Raw genomic sequence first — 6000 nt, forward strand, 5'->3', positions numbered from 1 at the left:
CCAAGCAAATAAACACCGTGTAACACATAAAGACTCACATAAACTTAAGGTAAAGGGACAGAGTAAGTTTATTTCCATACAAATGGAAACCAAATTGAGGAGGAGTAGCTATTCTTACATCAGACAAAACATACTTTAAAGCAACAACAGTAAAAAAAAAAAAAAAAAAAGAAGACAAGGAAGGAAATTATATAATAATGAAAGGATAGGTCTAACAGGAAGATACTACAATCCTAAATGTATATGTACCTAACACTAGAGCTCCCAGTTTCATAAAACAATTACTACTAGACCTAAGAAATAAGATAGACAGAAACACCATAATAGTGGGGGACTTCAATATTCTACTGATGGAACTAAACAGATCATCAAGACAGAAAGGCAACAACAACAACAAAAAAAAACAGTGGACTTAAACTGTACCCTACAATGAATAGACTTAACAGATATTTATAGAACACCCTTCCAAAAACTGTGGAATATACATTTTTCTCTTCAGCACATGGAACATTCTCCAAGATAGACCATATGATAGGCCACAAAACAAGACTCAGTAAATTTAAGAAAATAAAAATCATATCAAGTATCTTCTCAGACCACAGTGAAGTAAAACTGAAAATCAATAGCAAAAGGTGCCCTCAAAACTATACAAATACATGATAATTAAATAAACTGCTATTGAATAATTTGGGGGTTAATAACAAAATCAAGATGGAAATTAAAAAATTTCTTTAAACGAATAATGTGATACAACTTATCAAAATATCTGGGATACAGCAAAAGTGGTGCTAAGAAAGTTCATAGCATTAAATGTCTACATCAAAATGTCTGAAGGAGCACAAATAGACAATCTAGCTCAAAGAAGTAGAGAAACAAGTACAAATTAAACCAAACCCAAGAGAAGAAATAACAAAGATCAGAGCAGAACCAAATGAAACTGAAAAAAAAAAAACCAAAAAAACTATACAAAAAATAAATGAAACAAAAAACTGGTCCTTTGAAAAGATTTTAAAAAATGATATATCATTAGTGAGAGTAACCAAGAGTAACCAAGAAAAGAAGAGAAAAGATCTAAATAAGCTGAATTAGAAATGAAACCGGAGATATTACAACTGATACCACTGAATTACAAAAGATCATTCAAGGCTGCTATGAACGCCTGTATGTACAGAAACCAGAAAAATCTAGAGGAGATAAATAAATTCCTGGAAATATACAGTCCTCTTGGATTAAATCAGAAAGAAATAGAAACCACAAACAGCCAATAATGAGGAACAAAATTGAATCAGTAATTTTGAAAAAAATGCCAAGAATAAAAGAGTCCAGGTCCAGATGGATTCACAGCTGAATTCAAAGAAGACTTAATATCAATCCTACTGAAACTATTCTAAAAGACAGAGAGAAAGGGAATCCTCCCTAGATCATTCTATGAAGCCAGTATCACCTTAATACCAAAATCAGGAAGGGACATAAAAAAAAAAAAGAAAGAAAATTACAGACCAATATCCCTGATGAACATAGATGCAAAAATTCTCAACAAAAAACTAGCTCACTGAATTCAGCAGCATATCAAAAAGATAATAAACCATGATCAGGTGGGTTTCATACTAGGGATGGATCCCTTTTACAACAGCTACAAAAAATAATAAATATTTATAAATGCACTTAATCAAGGAGGTAAAAAATATCTACAAGAAACGTTACACAATGCTGTTGAAAGAAATCATAGATGACAAAAACAAATGGAAACACATTCTATGCTTATGGGTAGGTAGAATCAAGATTGTGAAAATTACCATACTGCCCAAAGGAATCTACAGCTATAGTGCAATTCCCATCAGAATACCACCATCATTTTTCACAGAACTAGAAAGCACAATCTTAAAACTCATATGGAATCAGAAAGGAACCCACATAGCCAAAGTAATACTAAGACAAAAAGAACAAATCTGGAGGCATCACATTACACAACTTCAAAGTATACTACAAGGCTACAGTTATCAAAACAGCATGATGCTGTTATAAAAATACACTCGTAGACCAACAATATAGAATAGAGAACCAAGAAATAAAACGAAATACTTTCAGCCAAAAGTATTTAGCTGAAATCTTCGACAAAGCATGTGAAAACAAAGTGAGGAAAGGACACTGTATTCAACAAATGGTGCTAGGAAAACTGGCAAGCCACATGTAGAAGAATAAAACTGGATCCTCACCTCTTACATTATACAAAAATCACTCAAGATGGATCAAAGACTTAAATCTAAGACCTGAAACCATACAAATTCTAGGAGACAAGACTGGAAAAACTTTTCTAGACATTGGCTTAGGCAAAGAATTCATGCCTAAGGCCCCAAAACCAAATGTAACAAAAACAAAGATAAATATGTGGGACCTAATTAAACCCAACATATTCTGCACAGCAAAATAAATAATCAGCAGAGTAAACAGACAACCCACAGAGTTGGAGAAAATATTCACAAACTATGTATCCAACAAAGGACTAATATCCAGAAACTACAATAAACTCAAACAAATCAGCAAGAGAAAAACAATCCCTTTGAAATGTGGGCAAAGAACATGAATAGACAATTCTCAAAAGAAGATACACAAACTGCCAACAAACATATGAAAAAATGTTCAACATCACTGATGATCAGGAAAATGCAAATTAAAACTACAGTGTGATACTACATTACTCCTGCAAGTATGGCCATAATTAAAAAGTCAAAAAACAATAGATCAACATCTGGTGTTGGATGTGGATGTGGTGAAAAGGGAACACTTTTACACTGCTGGTGAGAATGTAAACTACTACAACCACTGTGGAAAACAGTATGGAGATTTCTTAAGGAACTAAAAGTAGAACTACCATTTGATCCAGCAATCCCACTACTGGGTAGCCATCTAAAGGAAAATAAGTCATTATATGAGAAAGACACTTCCACACCCATGTATATAGCAGTACAATTTACAATTGCAAAAGATATGAACCCAACCTAAGTGCCTATGAACCAACAAATACATAAGGAAAATGTGACATATACACAACATGGAATACTACTCAGCCAAAAAATGTAACAAACAAAATAATGTCTTTATCAGCAACTTGGAGAGAGCTGGAGGCCATTATTCTAACTGAAGTAACTCAGGAATAAAAACTAAATATCATATGTTCTCATATAAGTGAGCTAAGCTATGAGGATGCAAAGACATAATAATGATTTTCGGGACTTGGGGGGAAGGATAAAAGACTACACATTGGGTATAGTGTACACTGCTTGAGTGATGGGTGCACCAAAATCTCATAAATTACCACTAAACAACTTATCCATGTAACCAAATACCATCTGTACCCCAAAAACTATTGAAATAAAAAAAATTAATTATAAAAACAAAAATAAAATAGAGTTGCCTTCTACAATTGATATTTTCTTTATCGCTGGTAGTCAAGTGGTGGTCATCAGGTAGCTGCCATTGTCTGATCATGGGCATGCTTAGTTACAGCTGTTTATTTTGTTAGGACTTCAATTAAGTGCTGTACATGTTAGTTTTATCCCACACAAATGCCTTTCTGGTTGCTATCCAAAATAGTTTGGAAGTCTTCAACATATAAATAGCATTTTAAGCCATGGGACTGTATGAGATGCCCTATTTTGATACAAAGACAAGAAGCCTCAACCTTAGCCCTGTGGCATTCAGACATTTAGAAGTTACAAAGCAAGAGAAGACTCAGCTAAGGAAACTGAAAAAGCATAGTCAATTAGGTAAGAAAAATGTAAGAAAGTGGTGTTTTAGAAGTGATAGAAAGTGTGTGTTTACAGAAAGAGAAAGTAATCACCTGGGTTAAGTGTTACTGAAAGCTTAAATAAGATATAAACTGAGGACTGACCATTGAATCTGGGAAAATATTAGCCTTTTGTGACTTTGACAAGGGTGGAAGCAGTTCCATGAAGAGGCACAGACAAAAGCCTAATTGGAGTAACTTGGAGGAAGAAAGAGTTGAGGAAGTAGGGTCACAGAAGATAATTTTTTAAAGAAGTTTCAGAATAAAGGTGATTCGAAAACATAGATAAGGTATGTGTCAAAACAGATTTTAAGACAGAAGATCTTAGATCCTGTTTACACGCTTATTGTAGTATCATAAGGAAAGACAGAAAAAGATAGGAAAAAAAGAGATATGAAGGGGTGAAGTGATTATAGGGACAAAGTTGCAAAGTAGATGAGAAAGAATGAGTTGTGACATAGCAGGTCTGGCCTTCAACAGATATAGGAGCAACACCATGTTTATTACATGGAAGAGACTTCTGCACATTTAGCAGAGGGGAGATCATTCACCTGTACAAAGGGCAGTCAAAGTAATCTAAGGCAGAATGACTTGGTCTTCGTAATAGGGCACTCCATGCTTCCCCTCTGTCAAATGTATGCCACACAATGTGCTTTTAGATAATGCTCACAGTGCTACAGGGATGCAAGGAAGGCTCAATACCAGGATAGTATGAATAGTTCATCATACTCTGCAATATGCAAGGTGCTGTTTTTCATCACACTGCTATCAGAATCATTTTTTCTTCCCTGTCCTAATGTGTATTTGGATGACGCTCTCCTCAGCACCCCAATTTATTTTATTGGCAACAGTGAAAAGCCTTGCTAGGGGACAAACCATGTGTTTCCCTTCACATAGCTTTCTGCATACCAGTAGCTCAAATACCAGGACAATTTGGAACACAGTGGTACCCTGGATCTCCTGGTATGCCTTTCCTTAGAGTGCGATGACTATCTCAGCAACACCTGGCACCCTCCAAGCAACCAACTGCTGTGCTTTAGAAGAGTTCATGAAGGCCTGGATGCAGAAGGAACTTTAATGCCATATATCTTCAGAAAATTGGAAAACATGAAGAAATATTGAGATTTGCTAGCCCATGGATTTATTTTTTTTCTTTTTTAACTTCAGATGCATGTTGTATGTGTGTTTGTGTTGATTGTTATCCATTAATTCTATAAATACCTATGGAATGCCTACATTTTATGCATCTCCTCAACCTTTGAGAGGCTCAAAGCCTAGTGATATCAGTATACAAATTATTGTTTGAGAAAAGCCAATCAGGAAAAAACACACATCCCAGAGTTCCACAGTGGATAGAGAAAGCAACTATCTCCACACCAACTAGGCAACCTGGGAACCCTGACCATATTTTAAAGGAGATAGGGGGTGGGCATTTCAGAAATGCCAGAAAGAGAGAACAAGCATTCTAAAGACTCAGAGATACACAATGGCAACATTTGTGAGAACTGTAAAGTTTTAAGTGGATCATTCTTCTGAAGATTCATTGGATCATCAATTACTCAGGGAAAGGATTATCTTTCATTTTTCTATCACATAATGACAGAAATAAACAGTACAAGATGTGTATTGGACATGGTCAACATGTAGCTACATTGCTCAAATCCTCATTCAAGAAAGTTTCTGCCAGATACAGGGGCACCATCAGTAGGTGGCATCCTATTGTCAGATGTCTCAGGATCTGCCTCTGCTGCCAAGGAGAGCCCTACCTCAGGACATGATCTTCCTGCAGTGGCCCACGTGTGGTAACTGACAAAGTTGGAGGTATCAAGGCCCAGCTTTTAGCCCCATGTGAGAACACCTCTATCAACCAATATTCATTCTAGGGCTCCTACCAGATATTCTGATGGGTTGTGGGCCTGCATTATGATTGGACTTTTCCTTCTGTAGGTGTTGAACACCCTGCACTTCAAATTCTGTGTCAATGTCTGCTCCTGGAAAGCTCAACCTATGATGAGCTTTGCACATGGTAAGCACTAAGCCAATGGTGGTTATTTATTGTTTTCTCTTGTTTTCATTATGGTTATTACCAGAAATAGAAGACAGAGAGTGCAAGGAAGATAAGCTTCACCTACTCTATAACTTTATCCAGGTCCAGTCTTCTTGCCTGTAGGAAAGAGAGTTTCTGGGGTGCCAGTTGAGTTGGTCTCCCCTGT

The sequence above is a fragment of the Macaca nemestrina genome, chromosome 11 (assembly GCF_043159975.1).
Source record: "Macaca nemestrina isolate mMacNem1 chromosome 11, mMacNem.hap1, whole genome shotgun sequence".
In the NCBI taxonomy this organism is placed as follows: Eukaryota; Metazoa; Chordata; class Mammalia; order Primates; family Cercopithecidae; genus Macaca; species Macaca nemestrina.